Source organism: Alligator mississippiensis, chromosome 4 (assembly GCF_030867095.1).
Source record: "Alligator mississippiensis isolate rAllMis1 chromosome 4, rAllMis1, whole genome shotgun sequence".
NCBI lineage: Eukaryota > Metazoa > Chordata > Crocodylia > Alligatoridae > Alligator > Alligator mississippiensis.
The window spans coordinates 50,449,335-50,472,399 of NC_081827.1; the positions used below are offsets into that span (position 1 = coordinate 50,449,335).

Here is a 23,065-nt window from a genome sequence, read left to right on the forward strand (position 1 = left end):
AGGACCCCGCCGTGACAGCATGTCATAAAAATATTGGTATATTGATTGATGATGTGTGTGACCATGGCAGTGCCATTCATTTGTAGGTATAGTGAGTCACCAAATCTGAAACAGTTGTGTATAAGTACAAAACAAGAGAGTGCAATAGAAACAGAACAGTTTTCTCCTTGGGAATGAAGTTATTTATGGCTTGTAGTTTGTCTTCATGGGGGATGTTGATGTATATCTGTGTGGCATCCATGGTGGCTAATACGATGATAGCTGGAAACTTGTCAATAGAACACAGTTTATTTAGGAAATTTGTGGTGTTTTTTAAATAGCTGGCCAGCTCCTGTGGCATAAGGGAATAGGATAGAGTTGACAGAGTTGGCAAAGTCAGAAACTGCCATGTTAGTGATAGTAGGGTATCCTGGGTTGCCAGATTTGTGGATTTTAGTTAGTAAAAAAAAAAAAAGTTGCCTAGTCTGGGCTCCCGAGAAGTAGAAGCATTAATCTTCTTTCGTGTTTCCAGAGGTAGTATCTTAAAGAGTTTTTCTGGTATTACAGGATGGGATCCTTGCTCAGGAGTATATAGGTAGAATTTAGTCTTTCTATAGCAATTGAAAGTTTAGTTATCATCATTACTTGTTCACTATCTTGTTGTTAGATACATCAATACTCAATAAGAAAATATGCTCCCCATAAGAACTGTCACTAGAAAGGACATTCTGTTGAATGTTCACCTGTCAATCCCAATGTGATAAATATGAAAGGTAGGAGCTTGCAACTCTCAGTCATTATTTCAGACTGTCTGCAGATTCAAGAGGTCAACATGGCATTAGTTTATCCTTATCTCACAACTGGAAGGGTTTGGATAAAGAAAATACAGAGACTTAGACATCAATCAGTCCAATAATCATGTATCATCATCCCAACTAGAGTCCAATTTATCTAATCATTTAAAGATGTTTTGTTTCTCAACTGCAATTAAAAAACTACATTCATTTCAATGTTCTCTGATTCCACCTGACTTCATTCCTGCCTGGTTTCAACACTCCTTTGTTCTGCACAGTTTTAGATCTTAGCTCCTATTCTCTTTTTGTTTAATGGAACACTTTGACAAAAATCTTTATTAATATGAAAGGAAAAACTGTAAAAAGAAAGGATGCTTACTCTAAGATTTAAAATTCACTCTCCATTTGAACAAGGCAAATACAACACAGAAAATAATCAACTGATTGGAAGTGTGCAGATCAGGAGACAAGTGAATAGGGTGTTCATGAACTGAGGGATCTGGTGATTTGCTGAAGAGCCAAATTAGTTTGACAGTTCAACACCTTAGTGGAAATGATAGTCTTCTTCCATATAATTTTTTATGACTCACAGCTAATGCCATAATCTTATTTAAATACATTCAGAGCTGATTTTGAACCCAGATTGTGGCCTGATTTTCTGAGCTATTTCACTCTCATTGCTAATTGTTATAGAGTACAGCTACAGAACAGTAGTATCATTCATAGGATGATACTTGGAGCCTGCAAAGTGTCAGGCTGACATGATGCTTATACTGAATATTAAAACAACACTGCTCCTCTACATTGTGAGAATAACTTACCAAACAGAATTTATGGAAAATATTGATCCCTTTTTAATATCTTGTAGATTCTAATACTGTATGAAACTATTCATAAGCTACAGGGGAATTTTCAGAAGGGCAAATAACCACTGATTCACTGACCCCTTGACCCTAGCCCTGTCGGTGACTCTATAGTATCTGACCTAACCTCTGAATGAGGGGGAGAGCAGGAAAATTCACCTACACTTAACAGTAAAAATACATTTTACCATGCTGGTTAGCACAGAGGTCCCTCCAAGACAAAACAAGAATCAAATGGGAAGCTCTATGGGAAACGACACAAAAAATGAAGAAGTAGGTTAGGCTTGTATCCACAGTCAGGAATGCAGGCTTTTTCATTGCACTTTCCTCATTATAATTAAAGCCAGATTGACTTGTTCTGATTTGTCCAAAGGCACTGTGCTGTGTATCTTACCTGGAGAGGGTGTCGCATTTTGTTATTGCTCATTCCTTCTTCACTACTTATCTGCAAATGCTTTTATTAACCTGATCTTATTGGCCTTTTGATTTGGCCCAACTGGGTGCTAAGCATAGTTCCCAGTTCTTTGTAGTTCCTTAAGGTACTTGAACCTCTTCATCAACACCTTCCTCACCTTTTTACTCTCTGTTTAATAAGAAATAAAGAAATATCTCCATACATTTGGAGCATAAAACGCTACTTGTGCTCAACGAAGGTTTGAAAATTCTAATGACAGCGAGCAGTGACTAAGGCCCCAGTCCTGCAAAGTACATTTCACCCAAGTGACACTCACTATCTTCAAAGGAATGCTTTTTGAGTGTAAAGTCCAACCAAAAATAAGTCACTTGTCAAGACTGGGGACCTGTAACTGAATAGCTACCAGATATGACTAATACCATCTTTTAGTTCTCTTAGGGAGCTGCTTCACCTTCATAGCTTTTTCTGCTCTGAGTATTCATTTACCATTCTGACATAATCTAGTGCTGCACTGCATGATGCTGATGATGTTTTTGTCAATGTGAAGAATGCAGTACAACTGTTGCAGAAATTGTCTAAGAAACTGAGACCTTAATATGTACCATCTGTTTCACAAAAAAGCTCAATGTGGTAATGCATTTGCAATACCAGAAGCAATATCTCTAAGACATGAAATGAACATATGTTGTCTAAGAGCCTTCAGGCTGACATTGAAAAAGAGAAAAGATAGTACTTCAAGGTAAATTTTGTCCCAATAGAAAGACTGCCAGAACCAATATGGCTCAGTCTATTGACAAGTCTCTGGTGAACAACATCATATAAAGGCTTGCACATTGTTATGGGTTGTACAGCTCTATGCCCCATTTTTTCAGCTTGGGGAAAAAGAGTAGAAAACACCTTCATTGTCACACTGGCTTCTCTCGTCTTTAGATCAACAGATGTTGTCAGACGGAGATATAGTGTCCAGTATTCTTTGATTAGCCAATTTAAAAAGTGTCAAACTTCTTCTTGGCTTCTTGCACCAGACTAAATAAACACACTGTTTGGAAGGAAAGAGCAACTGAAAGAAGCCTGTAAAAAGGTGCCTTCAGATGCATTTGTCTTTTCATTCTTAATATGAATGCAGTCTTTTTACACAATGGTGATAACTGTGGCACAAAATATAATATCATACTATCTATCATGAAACTACACATGATGGGAAATATAGAATTAACAATGGATTTATTTTTAAAAATATTGTCCCTAAATGAAAGCTGCAGAGAGATTTTCCTGTCAGCCACAATTTAAACTACCATGGTACAGCACCCTTTAGAGAAGCAGCAAACAAGAAGTGTTGTGGTATATTATGTGCAGATGACAAAATCTGTGAAATGCTGTAAACCTCTTCCATAATATCCCAGTTTTGGCCACTCAGTCCTTTCTATCTTCAGAAGAATTGAACAAATTTCCCTGACGTTTTTTATATGTAGTACTCTACAAGAAAAGTATTTACCTAGAAGGTTGGGAAATAATTAGAGAAGACATTCATAGTTTCATTGTAGCTAGGGTCAGGAGGGACATGATCAGATCATCTAGCCTGACCCCCTGCTACAGGCAGGAATGAATGCTGGGTTCACAAGACCCCAGACAGGTGATCATCTAAACTCTTTTTGAATTTGTCCTAAGTAGGGGCAAGGACCACTTCCCTAGGAAACTGGTTCCAGATTTTGGCCACCCTAACTGGAAAATACTGCCTCCTGATCTCCAACCTAAACCTATTCTCCATCAGCTTATGACCATTGTTCCTCATCACCCCACGTGGTGCTGGGTAGAATAGGGCTCTTCCTATTTGCTGATGATCTCCCCTGATGAGCTTGTAGGCAGCCACCAGGTCCCCCCCAGCCTCCTCTTGCCGAGGCTGAATAGGTTCAGGTCCCTCAGTCTCTCCTCATAGGGCCTGTCCTGCTGCCCTCTCACCAAATGGGTGGCCCTCCTCTGAACCCTCTCCAGGCTGGTAACATCCTTTTTAAAGTGCGGCGCCCAGTACTGGACACAGTACTCCAATTGCGACCTGACCAATGTCTCATAGAGGGGGAGTATCACCTCTCTGGACTGGCTTGAGATGCACCTTTGGATGCATGACAAGGTATGGCTGGCCTTGCTGGCTGCGGTCTGGTATTGGTGGCTTAAGTTCATCTTGGAGTCAATAATGACTCCAAGATCCCTTTCTGCCTCTGTGCTTTCAAGAGGAGAACTCCCCAGCCTGTATGTATGCTGTGGATTTCTTCTCCCAAGGTGCAGCACCCTGCATTTGTCTACATTGAACCCCATCCTGTTATCATCTGCCCACTTTTGTAATCTGTCTAAATCTAGTTGCATCCTCTCTCTCCCTTCAAGTGTGTCCACCTCACCCCACATCTTAGTGTCATCAGCAAACTTGGACAACGTGCTTTCAACCCCCTCGTCCAAGTCACTGATGAAGATATTAAACAGTGCGAACCCAAGGACCGAGCCCTGGGGTACCCCACTGCTCACATCTTGCTAGGTTGAGCACAACCCGTCCACCACTACTCTATGGGTGTGCCCCATCAGCCAATTTTTTACCCATCCAACTGTGTAGGCATTAATACCACAGTCACTTAATTTATTGATGAGGATGGGGTGAGAGACCATGTCAAAGGGCTTCTTAAAGTCTAGAAAGCCTACACCCATGGCAACACCATCATCCAAGGATTTAGTTACTTGGTCATAAAAGGCAATCAGGTTGGTCAGGTAGGACCTGCCTTTGATGAACCCATGCTGATTGCCCCTGAGCATGATCTCCCCTGCAGGCCCCCCACAGATGTGCTCCTTGATGATTCTCTTCAAGATCTTCCTGAGCACCGAGGTGAGGCTTACAGGCCTATGGTTACTTGGGTTCTCCTTCCTCCCTTTCTTAAAAATTGGGACCACATTAGCTAGTTTCCAATCCTTCGGCACCTGGCCAGATGACCATGATTGCTCATACAGCCGGGCCAAGGGCTCCGCGATGACCCCTGCCAGCTCCCTCAACCCCCTTGAGTGGAGGGCATCTGGACCTGCAGATTTAAAAATGTCCAGCCCTTCCAGAAGATCCCTAACTACATCTTCACTGACCAAAGGCCTGACAGAGCTATCCCCAAGATTGTCCCTACCTCTGGTAGGAGGGATGTCTCGGTCTCTGTTCAAGAAAACAGAGTCAAAGAAACTGTTAAAAATATCAGCTCTCTCATCTGGCTTAGCCACAAGATTATCATTTTCCATCTTGCAGGGGCCCTACATTGCCTGGTGTACTTTTCTTACTCCCAATGTACTTGAAAAAGGACGTTTTGTTGTCCTTAATCCTGGACGCTAGCCTGAGTTCCATCTCTGCCTTATCCTTCCTAATAGCCCTCCTATACTCATGGGCCGAGGAGGAGGACTCCTCCTTGGTGATAGCTCCTCCCTTCCACTGGTTGTATTCTCCCCTTTTAGTCCTTAGGCATTCCTGAATGCTCTTGCTGAGCCAAGGGGGTTTATGAGCACTCTTATCCCCCTTGCTTCTCTCAGGGGCTGTTACCCTTTGGGCCTGGAGGATCATCCCCTTAAGGTACGACCATCCCTCATGGACTCCCATCTCCTCTAACTTCTGGGCCCTCAGTGCCTCCTCCACTTATCTCTGAAGCTCATTGAAGTTGACCCTTCTGATCACCCTGTGCTGGATAGTGAATTCCAGCAGGTGATGATCGCTACTGCCCAGGTGGTCAGGGACCTGCAGTCCCCTCACCAGGTCATCCCCAGTGGCCAGGACCAGGTCCAGCAAGGCATTACCCCTAGTGGGGCTGTGCACCTCCTGGATAAGGTGAAGATCCTGTAATACAGCCAGGAACCTACATGAGTGGTCAGACCTGGCTGACCAGAGAAATCCCAGTCCAGCTCTTCCCCCTGGTTGGGTGGCTTGTAGTAGACACCCACTGTAAGGTCCCTTTCACCATGCCCCCCTTGTAGTTTGACCCACAGTGTCTCTGCCCAACCCTCCTCTAACCCGAAGCTAATCCTTGATGTTGTGAGGTGCTCTTTGACATAGAGCGCGACCTCCCCACCTTTCCTCTCTGTCTTGTCATTTCTATATAGGGTGTATCTACAAATGCCCACCGTCCAGTTACGGGTGTGGTCCCACCAGGTTTCTGTGAGCCCTACTAAGTCTGGATTCTTACTTGCAATCAGGAGGCACAGTTCCTCCTGCTTGTTCCCTATACTACAATCATTAGTGTAGAGGCACTTGAGGCCTCCTGAGGGTGCATGTGCCTCCCCCCACTAACAGGACAGTTGTGGCCCCCTACTCCCAGGATGTTATTGCTTACCTGGACATCCCTTTCTCTTGTCACCCTGCATCCTGGTGAAGCATCCTCTCGACTTGGAGCAGCCCCTTCCCCCGGAAAAAGCTAGTTTAAAGCCCACAGTATGAGATCAGCCAAACTAGAAGAAAAAATACATTTGCGCTTCGGGAAGAGATGAAGCCCATCCCACCCCAGCTTGCCCTCTGAACAGAAATATGGGTCATTGTCAAAAAACCCAAAGCCCACCTCATAGCACCAGCTCTGAAGCCACTGGTTATCTACATCAATGCAGGCCTCATGACACATTCATTAGATACAAAATATAAAATTTTGGCTGGAGAAGTCTGGTCAATTCATTTGGCGTTAAGATTCTACTACTCCTATACATGTTAAGTAATGCATTACATTGAGCCAAGAAACAAGCCAAGATTGCAAATTGGAATTAAAAAGCCAGAAGATGAAAGAGGTTCAAGATCCTTAGACAAAAGAACAAGAGCAATCAAGAGGAGAAGCAAACTGGTTTGGAGTTCCTTATAGACTTAAAGCTAAAGATTTAGGCTACAATATTTGGTGGTGGCAGCAGCAGTCCCTCAGCTGAGGATGATCACTCCCACAGTTCAAGTAAAGGGTTGTAGCCCTTTCTGCTAGGGAAGAAGCATAGCTCCAGATCTACAACTAGGTATGTAGAACAATAGAAAAAGAAAGCAGTCAAAGGTTTAAAGGATCCAAAGGAGGATGCTGAACAGGGGATGCTAAATAGAGGAGCCCTGATAGTACCCACCATTTCTAAAGGAATCTAGGGAGTTGGTGGGCACAGTGAAGAACCCTGCTGGAGGTGTAAAGTGACACAGACCAGAAGGAGCTTTCACAGTTGCAGAGTTCCCTACTTCTCTACTTCCCTTCCCCAGGGCAGGTTGGACAAATAGCTCATTAAACCGGGGAGCAGGGACTTAGCCTTTACACCCAGCAGTACCTGCAGGAACATTCTCCCCACACAAAGTTACTGAGAGCATCCCTGGGCACTTCAAAAAAGTGCCTTCTATCTTACCTTCCATGGAGCTTTCTGAGCTCTGCATATTGAGGAATGTAATAAGTTTGATTTATCACTTTTCTTCTGAGAGGATAAAATAACCTGGTTTCCAGAGCCTTTTCTGTAGTCAAAAAGACAGACTTCAATTTAGATCTATGGTTATTTTGATAAGTGACTTTTGACTAACAGTTCTTACTAGAACCAGGTTAAAAAAAACACAGATCACATTTAGAACTGTTGGTTTGTTTTAGAGAAAGACTGGCAGAAAAGTTTGATTAACATCCTATTTACAATTGAAAACAATAATGCAATGCTGCTAGGACACCGGGCCTTTAAAGCAGCTGAGAGCTAGAAAACAGAAATGTTAGGATATGAACAATTAATAACCAATAAAATTAAGCTGTTTGTTGGAACTTCAAGTGATTTTTTCTAGGCTTTATTATATTTTGCTGTATATCTATCTAGAGCTACAGTTCGGTTTACTTGAACTGTGGATATATATATATACACATACTGCTTGGGGGGGGTGTACACAAGCACACACAGAACGGATAATACATATTGTAGTATATATACAGCTGTATATATATGTACAATAGTATAGATTTCAGGTCATAAATTTAGGATGATCACTCCCACAGTGTTCAATTTCATTTTAAATATACTTTCAGGATCCTAACAATGTTGTTTAAATGAATAGTTTGCTATTTTGAACCATAGTTTTATCTTAACTAAGATTATTGTCTGGGAATATTTTAAAATCAATATAAAATAAAGTACAAGCACCAACTATGATGTAAGAGAATGGATGGTGTCAGAAAACAAATGATGAGTGAATTTCCAATATGGTCCTGCCATTGAAGTCCACAGTATGAAAAGTGAAGGGAAGATGATAAATAATGATTCTATCTATTTCCCTACATATAATAGCAAGAACATAAAGCTTTAAAAATACAGAATCCAAAGAACTTATTCTTGGGTTCATCTATTTTGAAAGGAAAGTGACACTAATGACATAAAAAATATGTTAACAAATATCTTATTAATCTAATTTATTATTTGTTTATAATACATATGTGTCAGTGTACCTTTGGTGCCTACCACTTTAAGAGCAGAAAACAGGCAGCAGCCAGGTGCCTGATTAGGGCAGCCATTTTGGCCTGGGGATATAGAAGGAAGGAGGTAATATCAGGCTAAGAGGCTGCTCTGGGAATATCAGGATGTAAGAGAGGGGGCTATGGGGTGGAGGTGACCCCTTGTCCTGGGTAAGATGTAAAACTGCACCCTGCTGGGGAATGGTGTTCTGGTGGGGATCCTAGTGGCATGGGAGCCCCCAGGAAATGCCAGGCCAGTTACCTCCCCAGTGAAAGGCGGGTAGGGGCACCTTATAACCCCAGCCCCACATCCCTGGTGGTGTTTTAATAAGCAGGTGGAGCCCAGGGCTCATTAAGGAGCTCTGAGGCAGATCTCAGGCTGGAGGAGGGACCTGGACCCATGCCCAGGTAGCAGAGGAAAGTCTGAGGGCAACAAGTAGTGAGACCCTGAGAGAGAGAGGGGTGGTGAATGGAGTAGCCCCATGAGTGTGGATGAGTGAGGAGGCATAGTGGCCTGGTGAAGGGCTAGGAGTGAAATAGGCCTACAGTCATAGAATTGCTCAGGTGAGAGTAGTGAGAGACACACAACAGACTGTGCCGGGGATGACCGAGGTGAGGAGAGTTCAGCCCAAATCCAGGCAGGGCCGGGCAGGATGTGTGGCCCTGATAAAGGGCAGTATGAAAGAGGCTGGGTGAGAGCCAATGGAGTAAATGGGACCCTGATAAAAGAGGGGTGGTATGTGAGTGGCCCTCTGGGGCTGCATAAAATAGCTACAACTGTGCACCCAGTTTGCTCCAGCCATAGGCCAGAGAAGTGACACCAGAGTAACATCTGTGAGGCATGGGACCTGCGGAGGGGAGGTCGGAGAAGGTTTTAGGCCCTTGTCAGCAGGGCAAGTAATGGGTAGTCTCCCACCTTAGTAACAACTCTCTTACTTTTTCCATGAAGGTGTGGCAGGAAGGTGAAGTGGGCAGTTACCTCAGGAGCAGGGTGGCTGACAAAGACCTGACGAGAAGGCCACCCTGTTACAACATGCTATCATAATTGTCCATGGGCCAAGATACAATTATGATACATTTTATCAAAATACAGTATATAAAGATGATCCCTACTCCAAAAAACTTACTATCAAGCATCCTCAGCTCTAATTCTAATATAATTAAAGGCTTAGTCTGTGTGTCTGTCTGTAAATCTTCTGGCCAAATGTGCATGCAGCCCTGAGAGGGAAGACAGTGATTGGGTGCATGGCCTGGGGCTGTGCAGGCCCAAGTTTGCACCACTGCCAGGGAAGTTTGGCAGTGGGGAACATGCCCCAGCTGTCCGAGCAGTGGGGCTTCCCCCCCACCTCCCTGCCTGAGGGCAAAGTAGGGGGATCACAGTGGCAGTGCCCCCCCCACCTGGCTGTGATGCCCCCCAGAACAGCCAGCAGGGAGGGCGAGGTGGCACTGAGGGAGGGAGAGGAGGCAGGCAGGCACAAGCCAGGTGGACCCAAAGCAGTAGGGGAGATGGGCCAGACTCAAAGCAGTGGAGGGGGAAGGCAGGAGTGGGGCCAGACCTGAAGTAGTGGAGGAGGGAGAGTGGGAGGAAGGGTGGGGGGAGCACGGCCAGACCCAAAGCGGCATGGGGGAGCAGGGTCAGACCCAAAGCAGTGAGGGGAGAAGGTGAGCGGGGCCAGACTGAAGTGGAAGTGGGGAGCGGGGTCACACCCAAAGCAGCAGGGAGCGGTGGAGCAGGGTCAGATCTGAAGCATCAGGCAGGTAGAGTGGGGCTGGACCAAAGTGGTGGAGGGGGAGGGGAGGGGAGGGGAGGGAAGTGGGGTTAGATCTGAAGTGGCAGAAGGAGCAGGGCCGGACCATTTTGTTGCTCTGCACTGGACTCTTTCTAAACTATCCACATCCTTCTTGAAGTGCTGGGCCCAAAAATGAATGCAGTACTCCAAGAGAGGCTTCACCAGTTCTGAATAGAGAGGAAGAATCACTTCCCTTGATTTGCATGTGATACTCCTCTTAATATAAACCAAAATGCTGTTAGCTTTTTTTTGCAAAAAGAGCACATAGTTGGCTCATATTCATAGAATCAGAAAATTAAGGTTGGAAGGGACCTCAGGAGGTCATCTAACCACCTACTCAAAGCAGGACCACCACCAACTAGATCACTCCAGCCAAGGCTTTGTCTAGCTGGGTCTCAAAAACATCTAAGGATGGAGATTTCACAACCTCTCTGAGTAACTTGTTCCAGTGCTTTACTACCCTACTAGTGAGAGAGATTTTTTTCCTAAACATCTAACCTAAACTTCCCTTGCTGCAGCTTAAAACAATTGCTCATTGTTCTGTCATCTTTCACCACAGAGAACAGTCTATCTCCATCTGCTTTGGAATCACCCTCCAGGTTGTTGAAGGCTGCTATCATATCCTCTCTTGGTCTTTTCTTCTCCAGACTAAAAAAGGTCAGTCCTCCTCGCCAGCCCCCTGTTTTTGTTGCCCTCCACTGGACTCTCTCCAATTTAACTACATCCTTTCTGTAGTGGGGGGGGGGGGGGCGTGCAAAACTGGACACAGTGCTCTAGATGTAGCCTCCTCAGTGCCAAATAAATGGAGAGAATTACTTCCCTCATTCTGCTGGCAATGCTTTTACTAATGCAGCCTAGTATGCTGTTGACCTCCTTCACAACAAGGGCACCCTGTTGGCTCATATTCAGCTACCTGTCCACTGTAACCCCCAGGTCCTTTTCTGCAGAGCTGCTGCTTAGTTGGTCCCCAGCCTATAGCGGTGCATGGGATTGTTCGATCCTAAGTGCAGGACTTTGCATTTGTCCTTATTGAACCTCATGAGATTTCTTTGGGTCGAATCTTCCAATTTGTCTAGATCTCTCTAAATCCTAGCCCTACCCTCCAGTATATCTACTACTCCCCACAACTTGGTGTCATATGCAAACTTGCTCAGGTGCACTCCATCCCATTTTCCAGGTCATTGAAAAAGATATTGCTATTGAAGAGATTCAACTTATAGTTCACTGTAACCCCCACATCCTTCTCCACAACACTGCAACTTAGCTAGTCATTCCCACAGTCTGAATTTGAACATGCAATTATTCTGTCCCAGTTTCAGGACTTTGCACCTGCCCTTGTTGAATCTCATCTGATTGATAGCAGACCATTTCTCCAGTCTATCCAGGTCATTCTGGAGCCTAGCCTTGCCCTCCAGAGTATCTGCAACTCTATACCACTTGGTGTCATCCACAACTGTGCCAAACAAGCACTCAATCCCATTGTGGTGGCGAGAAGCCCCCACAGGCACTAAGGGTCCTGGGGGCAGCCCAGACATTCCCAGGGGGAACAAGCAGGCCCCCTGTGCCCCGGTAAATTTACTTCCAGGAGCAAAGCTGGAGCCACTTGCAGGGAACAGCAGAACCATGAGCAGGACACCTGAGCGGTTGGTGAGTGGATGGGGTGTAGGGGAGGCAGAGCCCCAAGGAACACCATGGCACTGCTGTGAGTACCCTGTTGTCGGGTCAATCGGGTTGAAGAAACCTACTGAACCCCTCCTTTCTTCAGGTAACAACAAGTTGTGGCAGGAGAGTTGGGGGACCCTGACCAAGGGGGTGGTGTGGTACTCACAGCATCCACTAGAGATGCCACACCCATCATTCAAATATTAATGTAAAACAATACTTTACCTAAGACAGACCCATGAGAAACCCCACTTGATACCTCCTCCCAACTAGACACTAAGCCATTGATGACTACTCACTGAGTATGGTGATACAGTTATGTATACATCTTACAGCATGAAAGCCTCGTGCCTCCCGAGGTTGGGGGGGGCATAGCGACTGCCCGCAGGTGGTGGCGGTGGTGGGGGCATGGTGGCAATGAGTGGGGACTGCCTCCAGGTGACCACACTGATATCGGTGGTGAGGCCAGGCTGAACAGGGACTGTTTGCAGGTGGCCGCAGCAGTGTTGGCAGTGGGGGAATGGAGTGGGTGTGATTGCTGACCAGCAGTTGACGACTTCCCCCAGGCGGCCAATCTCAGAGGTGCACATGCACCTGAACGCACTCCCTATGCGTTGCCAATGTCTTACAGTACTTTTCTTAGCTTGTTAATGAGAATATCATGAGAGAGTGTCAAATACTACATCACATCCACTGATCTCCCCCTATCCACAGAGCCTGTCATCTTTTCATAAAATAATATCAGGTTGGTCAGTCATGATTTACTCTTAGTGAATCCATGCTGGATTTTCCTGATCACCTTATTCTTCTCCAGGGGTTTCACAGCAGATTTCTTGAGGGCCTGATTTGTGATCCTTCCAGGTATCAAGGTCAGGCTGACTAGTTTTTAGTTTCCCAAATCTTCCTTCTTCCCTTTTTTTAAATATAAGTATTATATTTGGCTTTTTCCAGTCATTTGGGACCTCACCTGACCTCCGTGAGTTCTCAAAGAGGATAGTCAATGCCTCTGAAATTACTTCAGCTAGGTCCTTCAGTACTCTAAGTGCATCCCATCTGACCCTACCAACTTGAAAGGATTTAACTTCTCTAAGTAATCCCTAACTTGTTCTTCTGATATTCTAGGCTGTTTGTTTCTATCTTTGCTGCCAACTGTATTCATCATCTGGTAGCTGCCTGTTTTTGGAAAGTCTGAATTGTGAAGCCCAGAACTGGCCACAGTATTCTAGCTGTGGTCTCACCAAGGCCAAGTAAAGTGGGAGCATGACTTCTCAGGTCTTGTTTGAGATGCATCGGAAGATGCAGGCCAGAATTTTGTTTGCTTTGCTGGCTGTGGCATTGCATTGATGGCTCCTGTTCATCTTGTGGTTAATCATGACCCCCAAGTCTTTTTTGGATGCAGTGCTAGCTAGTGTAGCACTGCCAAGCCTATAAGTGTGGTGTGGGTTCTTTCTCCCAAGGTGGAGCACCTTGCATTTCTTGGCGTTGAATGTCATCAGGTTTTGATCCACCCACCTTGCAAGCCTGTTGAAGTCAGCCTGGATTGCCAGCCTAACCTCTGGGATAGCTGTGCTTCCCCATAGTTTGGTGTCATCAGCAAACTTAGCCAGTCCGGTTGTAACACCTGAGTCCAGATTATTTATAAACATATTGAAGAGTACAGGTCCGACAACAGAGCCCTGGGGGACGCCACTGGTTACAGTGCACCAAGTTGATTTGGCTCCATCAACTATCACTCTCTGGGTCCATCCACAGAGCCAGTTCCCCAGTCATTGGATCATGAAATTGTTTAGGCTGCAATTCCCCATTTTTTTCCATGATGACATCATAGGACACCAGTTCAAAGGCTTTCTTGAAGTTCAAGAATATGATATCCACCTGTTCTCCTTTGTCCAGGTGATGCATCACTTGGTCATAGAAGGAGATCAGGTTAGTCAGACAAGATCTACCCACCACAAAGCCGTGTTGGCTATCTCCCAGAAGATTACCTTCTGTTAGGATGTTGGTAATGGTTTCCTTAATGATTTTTTCCAGAATCTTTATAGGGATTGAGGTCAAGCTAACTGGCCTGTAGTTCCTTGGATCTTCCCTTCTCCCTTTCTTGAAGATAGGCAGCACATTGGCCCTCTTCCAATCATCAGGCACTTATCCCAAGTGCCATGAGTTCTTGAATATCCTTACCATAGGCTGTGTTATAATGTCAGCTAGTTCCTTTAGTATTCTTGGGTGCATTCCATCCAGGCCACCTGATTTTGTGGATGTCCAGCCTCTTAAGATGTTCCCTCACAAGATCAGGGGTAATGGTGGGTGCAGGTTCACCCTTCCCCTGGTGATCCTGCCTTTTGTCAGGCAGGGTGATCCCACTGAGCTGATGGAAGACCAGGATGAAGTAGTTATTAAGGAGACTGTTTTTTTCATGAGTGTCAGTTAGCAGCTGCCTCACATAGCTTAGTAAGAGTCCAATGTTATCCTTGTTCTTTTTCCGACTTCCCACATATTTGAAGGACTTTTTGTTGTCCTTAATTTAAGTGGCCAGTTTGAGTTCGGTTTCAGCCCTGACTTTCCTAATTTGCTCCCTACAGGTGCAGGCTAGTGCTGAGTATTCCTCCTCAGTGATGTTTCCCATCTTCCATCCTTTATTTTTTTAGGTGCAGGAGGTCCTTGAGTTCTGGATGAAGTGCCGCCACCAGTCCTGGCTAGCCAAGTGGGCTCAGAGGTTGGCTGGCTTTTGAAGAGGGCTGCCAGTTGCTGGCAGCTGCAGCCAGAGCCCGGAGCTCCCCCCAATGGTGGCAGGAGCCCATTACAGGGCCTGGGAAGTGGGAGCAGATTGGCAGCAAATCTACATGTAGACATGTAGCTACTGCACAGTAAAGTGTCTCGTGTAGGCGCACCTTCTACCTTCATATTCTCAAGTCCTCCTTGTTTGTGAGCACTTAGCCAAGAAGAGCTTCTCCCCTAGCTAGCCTTTCTACCATGTTTATCAAAAAGTTATCCCAACACACTCCAGGAATTTGCTGGATACTGTATACACTGCTGTTTTTTTTCCTCCCAAGAGATGTCCCAATAATTAAAGTCACCCATAAAAACCAGGTCCTATGATTTGGAAGCTTCTAGCAGTTGTTTAAAGAAGGCCTACTTTCCAGTATGAATGATACATCCAAACATTTTTACATTGTCTTTATATATAAGGCAACACCTCCTCCTTTTTTCCCCTGCCTATCCTTCCTGAACAAGCTATGCCCATCCATGACCATACTCTAGTCATATGAACTGTTCTATCACATTACCCCAATCTTAATTATATCATCATTCTATGCTTGTCCTAGGACATCTATACATTCAGGAGTATTTAACAATGTTGTCAGTTGAAAACAGTTTTGTTGTGTGTATAGTACAGTGACTTTAGATCTGGGGGTCCAAATTGATAGGCAGCCTACTGGGAAACTTTGACTTGATTCAAAAGTCAACTATAAAAATCACATCATCACTAAAAAAAAATGTTAAGGCTATGTGAAAAGGGACAACAAAAATATTAGGAAAAAATTGCGACAAAAAATAGGTGGAGGCCATCTCAATGGGAGCTGGATTCTGATATGAAAGAAGAAAATTCAACCAAGTTGAAGAGCACAAAAATATCTTTGCAATAGATTGCAAGTAGGCAAACAAAAAAATGGAATACACAATTTCAGTGGGTTAGAAAGGAAATTAGTGCAAACCCAAACTCTTATTAATTAGTTTGAGTTGTGGAGAAATTGACCTAAGCCATGGGCAGAACCAGGATTTCCTAAGGAGGGGTGCCTTAGACCATGGGGGCAGGTGTAGCTGGAACCCCTGGGCTGATGGGAGTCATGAGGGAGCTGGACAAGGAATCAGCACTGGAAGGAGGAACCTACCCTTTCCATTGCTGTTGTCTCTAGGATGGCAGGCATGGGGGAGACCCAGAGCTACTCTGGGCCCACTCCTATTGCATCTGTGGATAATAGCTGCATGGGGTGCTGTGCTGTGGCAGTGGTACACAGGTTCCTTCTTCCAGTGCTTGTTCCTTTCTAATCCCCCGTCTCCGATGTTGGCTGGGAGCAGGCACTGCAAGGGCGAATTTGAGTACCATCGTTGTCCCCACCCAACCCTATGCATCAGCTTCCTGCAGCTCGTGGCTGGAGTGAGGGAGTAGTGGCTTTGGGGATCCTCCTGCCCTCAGATCACCCAGGGTCAGCACCAGTACAGGCAAAGAGGGTATTCTTTCTAGCACCTGCTCTGGGACATCAGGGAACACGGTGGGGTGGAAGGGTTGCAGATGCAGGAAGAGGCAACCTGGTCGCTGCTGCCACTATCCCCTCCCAAGCCTGGTACCCCATGCAACCACTGCATGAGACTGGAGTGGTGAAAGTAGCAGGCCTGGGGCTCCCCCTGCACCAAGATCAGCTGGGGAAAGTAGCAGCAGAGGAGGGGGTGCCACTGCACCTCTACACTCCTCTGGATCCACCTCTAGCCCCACAGTTCCTTTCACCCCACCTTCCCCTACATTCATCTCCTATGTGCCTTGGTTTGTTGACCGTCTAATCTATAGTGTTTAGAAGACTAATTTAATTTCTCTAGGTTTTTCTGATGATTTAATATTTTCTTACCCACTGGTTCATCAAAGAACTTGTCTACCACTCAATGTCCTGCAGTTCTGATCTGTTCCACCTAAACCTTGGACTTCAAGTCACAACAACATAGCAGTTTTTGGTGCGTGTCTGCCAGTTTTGGCAGCACGAGGACTAGGAAACTGTACAGCCTTACTGAATAATTATAATCCCTCTGAAATTCAGACCAGGTGCTAAAACTCTGAGCCAGATTAGATATTTATAAAAATTCAAAGAGATTTTTTTGTAAATAATTTAGGAATGCCTTGAATAAGGAGATCTAGAGCTCTACAGAAGGAGGTCTATCTATCAGGTAGGGCTCTCGAGGCAAAACAAGCTGACAGGCACTTTGATGGATGGATATTAGTTGTATGCCAGTAGCTTGCAGGCCTGGTTCTTTTCCCTGAGACATAAAAAAAGAACTCTCATTGTGGGACCTGTGTACCTAGAAATGGTGCACAATAACACAATTAGACATAGGCCAGATGGTCAGTCTGTGTAAAACAGTGTGGTTCCATTGATATTGATGTAATGTAAATGTCATATATTTTATACAACATATGTAATATTCAAAAGGAGAAGGTCAATTAACATAATCTAAGGTAACAACTACAGAAATGGTATTCTACATGTAGGTGACTTATGGTCCACGGTAATACTTGCTGTGGCAGTGCATAAAAGGAAATAGAGGTGATAAAAGGGCTTTGCAGAGATGGGAACAGGCCTACACTTGTTAGGTGGATATGTTAGAAAGAGCTGCTAATCACATCATGTCATGATTCTTTAGCACACTTCTATGGTTCATAAACTATTGTCACTCATTTATCCTCTATATTATGATAACACTTTGATAGTAGGAGAAGACCAATAAACTCCTAGAAGCTAGCTGATGGTTGTCTGTTCTTCTCCATTTTATGAATAATGGCTTTCCAAATTATAATTCCTCAGTCAAATACTGATACTGTAAATTCAGATTCATTGCAGGGTTAAGTTCCTGAATCCCCTTTGAAAATGATGGAACAAGCTGAGGGGACATATAGCCTCAGCCAACAGGTACTTGTGACTGCTGAGGTACTCCAACTGAATGCAGCAGCTTTTATTTTCAAAGGGCGCCGCTTTTCCAATCAGCTGTGCAGAACCACTGCTGCATTTCAGCTGAGTGGGGAAGAAGCACCCTTTGAAATAAAATTGACAGCAAACAGGTGAATGTCTTATTCTCAGTTCAGCCATCTGTAGAAAATTAAGCAGGTTGCAAAGCATTCTGATACCAAAAAAATTAAATAAAATAAAAAATCCAAGTTCTACTATGCTAACATTCTCACCCTTTTTCTCTACCAGCAAAACAATTGCCACTACAAGAAAGAAGATCTACATCCATTGAAACATAAAACATGAGTACTGGATAGGAAGGACCACAAAACACACGTAATATTTTTTCATGCATGAAATCTATGTTAAAGAAAAAATGTATAATGTTTGCCTTTGATGGACTTTCTATTGTCCTTCACCATCTGAATTTTCTCATTTGTGATAATGAGTATGGCTGAGCATGTGGGAAGAGTTAGATCAAGTGACACAAAAATTCAAGCCTGAACTTTGACCCCGCTCCAAACTCCTCCATGATATGCTATTCTGCTAAGCATATAGGAAAAACATAGGAAAAACAGGTCTTTTTTTTTAACATCATTTCTCTCCCATTCAGGAAACTACAGAAAGAGTCAATTTTACCATTTTTGCTTTATATCAAAATGTTTTCACAGTTCTGTCTGTTTACTGTACCTGGGCAGAATAAAATGATAGTAGTTGTTGTTCATTCCATCACCCAGATGTAGTTCGTACAATGAACAGTAGTGGGTCAAACAGTGGTGACTAATAAGACTAATAAGACTTATTCTATGTTGGAGCTAACAAATCCTTTATCAGTACTTCAACCATTCTGCTTACGTGGCCTCATTGTTAAGATTATGCCTTTCATCTATGGGAACTAATCCCTTTCATATACAATTTTAGCAAGAAGCTTATAAAATGTGTATTAAAGCAGTATTGACTTGTCCAACAATAAAAAGTACAATTAGGCTTCCAACACAGAGCATTACTAATTTGCATAAAAACCTCTCTAACCTATTTCTTTTAATGTAGAATATAACCAAAAGGTTGCATTCTGTACCATGCACCAGTAATTTGCTGTAAAATCAGCAGATAGCTGTACCTATGTAAGAGTGTTCACTTTTCTTTGTGCAAATCTTTTAAAAGTGAATTTGCATGCTGAATATATCAATAGGAAATAATATTAAAGATCATTAGACTGAATGGCCAAACACAATGGATTCTGCTGTTAATATCACAATGCAATAATTCAAGATGGTTTCTTACACAAAGTCACTGTGCTGATAGAATCAGCCTTAGGGTCAGACTGTAGACCCAGTTTTATCACACCTTGCAGTTGTGGTGGCTCATTTTCATAATGTACTATTTAAGCAAGAAGCTTATAAGAACTGAAGAAGAGTAATAATGACCAGTCTCTGCATAAAAATGTATAAATAGTTAGGCTTCCAACACTAAGCATTTCCATCTAAGAAGATTACTAAATATCCCCTATGCAACATTTTCCATTTCCATAATGAAATAGGTGCCATTGTCTATTCACTTCCCAAGTATTATGCCTGTTTATAATATTATTATTTTCATGGTGTACTATATAACATAGTAAATTCAGTTTGTAAAATATTTAATCAAATAATAGTAAGATATTTATATTTTTTTTAGTCCTCCCCTCCCAGTAAAATTATCTAAAACATCAAAAGGACAGAGTACTTGCTTCCTACTACTTCTACTAACAGTACAAAAATGCTTCATGACCACAGATGATTAGCCATCTCCTTCCTTGTTTAATAAAGAACAGCATTTCTCTGCCAAGGTAACACAAAATGACATTGCCTCAGGTCACAGCAGGGCATGTCACATCATGTAACACAACATAACCTGATGTAACCTGATCCAACAGGCCATGTGCCTGTTGCCTATTTGTAGAAAATACCACTTTTTCAGAAGAGAGGACATATCACCACAGATAACAAAATGTTAGTTCTATTTTTGGGTCCCAGGGCTCTCTGTGTTCACAATTAACTTGGTTTTAAGTCCAACTCACATGTGAAGAGAATAATTTCCTTTCCAATTAACATAGATACTATTCAGTAGTGACCTATTGTGACTGGCACTGATATGTAAATTGCTACAGAAACTGTAACAAAATTTTACAAAACTGCCTTTAATCAACAAAAGTTTCAACATGAGCAATGGAAAACATGAATTACACAGAGAAGACCATTCAAGTGTCAGAAAGGAAGAAGGGAAAAAGAGGTGAACTCATCAAGATCTAGTAATCAGTTATTAAAATAATTACTGGAGTGCTGGATACTTTGTGTGAAACGCAAGGTGTAGTTAGCCATTTTAGTCTGAACTCAAGAAGACAGGGTAGATTTCCACCTTGTAGACTATCCAAAGTAGATATTTATCTATCTATAGATATAGATATAGATACACAGCACAAGTTTTTTTTAAAGCTGATGCTTCATAAAAGCTTGTGCTATCTAGAAATAAAGGTTGCTTGCAGACGTGGGGAAAAAAAACAAAAAAGGCACTTTAGGTTAAACTTGGCACACTCCTGCACTGAGCCCAGCACATGCCCAGAAGAGGCATCATGTTAATTGGACCTGGCTTTCCCAATGTCTATATAGATCAAGTACTTTAGTGGGGCTTTTTTGGTATTTCTATTTAATATCCAATTGAATCAGCTATAGATAAAAGTGCCAAAAAACCTGAAGCTTTCAATCTATACAGATGCTGTGGAACCAGGCTGAAGTAACGCTGTTGCTTCTGGTAAAACACTTCCCCCACTCCAACACCTGTAAGTGTGTGCACATGTGCACGCGCACACGCATACTCCCCCCATATATATAATCGCTATAGACTAACCAAAGTGTGTGCGTGCGTGTGTGTGTGTGTGTGTGTGTAGAGGGTGTGTGTGTGTGTATATTATATATACATACACCCCCCCCCACACACACACACACACATACCCGCACTCACTTTGGTTAGTCTATAAGGTGCCTTCTATCTTTGGAGAAAACCAACTAAGCATTCCTAGGGAAGTGTAGGTCTCCATCCTACCCTCTTTTCTTAACTAACCTTTTCCCATTTGCTTACATGTTTGATTATCAAGCACTGTCACAATTTGCCAGAATATGACAATCAATGTAGATTTTATATTGCAAATTTATTTATTTATTCCACAATTATGCAATGTAAATTTCAGTCCATAATGAAAATGTAAAACTGAGATGTTATTGATCAAATGATTACATGGGCAGTGAACTTTTTAAAATGTCTAATCTAAGCTGCCAGTGTAAAGCGATTTTATTTAAAAAATCCATAGGTATAAATACTTCTAGGCATGGCCTTTGAAGCTATAATCCTCCTGAACTCATTGATGAAATTAACACTAAGAACTAAGGAAAATAGTTTTAGAAATCAATAAAAGAAAAATAAGCTGAAATTTAAAATTAGCAATCAGAAAACCTAATTGATTTCTTAACTATTCAAAAAGTAAAATCATTAGGGAAAGCACTGCAAATTTTTCTGATGGTCAGTCATCTGAGTATATAAACAGAGAAATCCTCTCCAGATTAAAGGCCTGATTCTGCAACAGTCACTAGAGTGAGTGGCCCTTACTTGTAAGTGGTCTAAGAGGCTCCAAGTCCTATTCGTGTGTGATGCCACAGGAAGTCAGTCAAAAATGCATCAAAAGAAGAAACAGAAATATTACATCAGCTGAACATACTCAGACAGAGTAACCCAATGATCTTATTCCAGAAATGCTCATCCTTCAAAACTCCATTCCCTCCACTCATGCCTAAAATAGATTGTCATCTTCTCAAAGCAGGGATCATGTGTCTTTCTTTTTTTTATCACATAGAACCAAAAACACATTAGAAAGCAGCAAGACTAATAAAGGATGATGATAAGTAATGTGCTTTTAATAATAGTTTAATTATGTAAGAAAGGATTGTAGGATCAAGCTCTATGTTGCTTGCCTTTTTTAAAATATACACTAAAAAAGTTAATTCTATTAACAGTGGGCATGTCTACACATACTATTACTGTACGTGAATAAACTGCAGAGCTTACTACTCCTCAGTTTATTGCTTCAGGGTGTGCCTTTTGAACATGTGCCTAGAGCACATAAACTCTGGAGCAATAAGATCTGCAGTTTATTCATGCACATCAGATGGAGCCAGGTTGGAACAGCCCTGACTAGGAGGGGACCCTGCGGGAGGGGGAGGGGGGGGGGGGTCAGCCCATGGCTGCTGCTTCTGGCTCAACCTGCTGCAGAAGGGCTGGCTGGCTGGGGCATGAAGGAGCTTCAGTATGAGGCTAGCCAGCAGGCAGCCCCCACACTGAAGCGCCCTAGTGCCCCAGCCAGCCCCTCCAGCATCTACATGTGCACTGCTGTGGAGTCTTTTTCCACAGCAGGCTAGTACTTGTTTCAAGTACTAGCCTGCTGTGGAGTAAATTAGTTTACTTCATCCTAATAGGGGCTTATGTGTAGATGCCAAGACATTTACTGTGCAGCTAATTAGTCAACTGTGCAGTAAACATCTAGTGTAGATGCACCCACTGTGACCTAATCTGGGGTTGCATGAAAACTTTAAATTCAATGCTCAGCACATCCTAGTGAATAAATAACCTAAACCTGATTGTCTGTGATCTTTGGGACAAAACACAGATTCAGGCAGAGGATTAAATTGTAGTCAATTTTTCTAGTACTTGTGTAGCCACATAACTGCAATTTGGGCATCCGCATATGTTTTGGATTTTATTTGCACTTGTATCAGTATGTTCACCCTGTGCTTCCTGTCCAACATGGTGAGAAGGATCATCCTAGCCATGTAGGATTTGGGCAGCACCCAGGCATGCATATAATGCTGGATAGGATCTAAAAATTTAGCATCAGAAAAACCAAGGGAGATAAGAGGGACACTTTCATCTTTTAGTCTTCTGCTCCTTGGGAAGTGCTGTAATTTCTAAGGTGTGGCTAAAAGGAGAGAGGGCTGCACTCCTCCTCCTCCATTTTACTTCTGACAGATTACTGCATGCTACCCAGGTGCTCCAGTTCCACCACAGACAGAAATAGCATCTTAACTTATAAGTACCAAAAATTGCAAGTATATGGCTATATGAATGTAATTTAGGCAGCTAAAGATGAAATAAGCTGTAGCCCAAAATTAGGGACCTACCCAAATCAAGAAGGCAGGTGGTTAGGTTTGTGGGCAGATTGTGGAGCTGGCTGCCATTTTTGCAGGCTTATTGTGGCAGCCCCCCCTCCCCTCTGATTTGCCAAGGGGCCTCAGTGGCCACTTCACACAACTCATTGGTTGAGAGGGCTGTCCAACATACAGCCCCACCCCTCACCAGCGATTGGGCGAGAGGGCTGTCTT

The 23,065-nt window shown here is 43.3% G+C and overlaps 1 long non-coding RNA gene across 1 annotated transcript in view; it reads left to right on the forward strand.

The window, feature by feature from the left end:
• The window catches only part of LOC132249998 (uncharacterized), a 147,775-nt gene extending 129,394 nt beyond the window's left edge, over positions 1 to 18,381 (forward strand). Inside the window, exons 3-4 of the long non-coding RNA XR_009461567.1 lie at positions 10,844 to 10,941; positions 17,907 to 18,381. This is a non-coding gene — a long non-coding RNA (uncharacterized LOC132249998). The remainder of the gene's footprint in view (positions 1 to 10,843; positions 10,942 to 17,906) is intronic.
• The last annotated feature ends 4,684 nt before the right edge of the window (positions 18,382 to 23,065 follow it).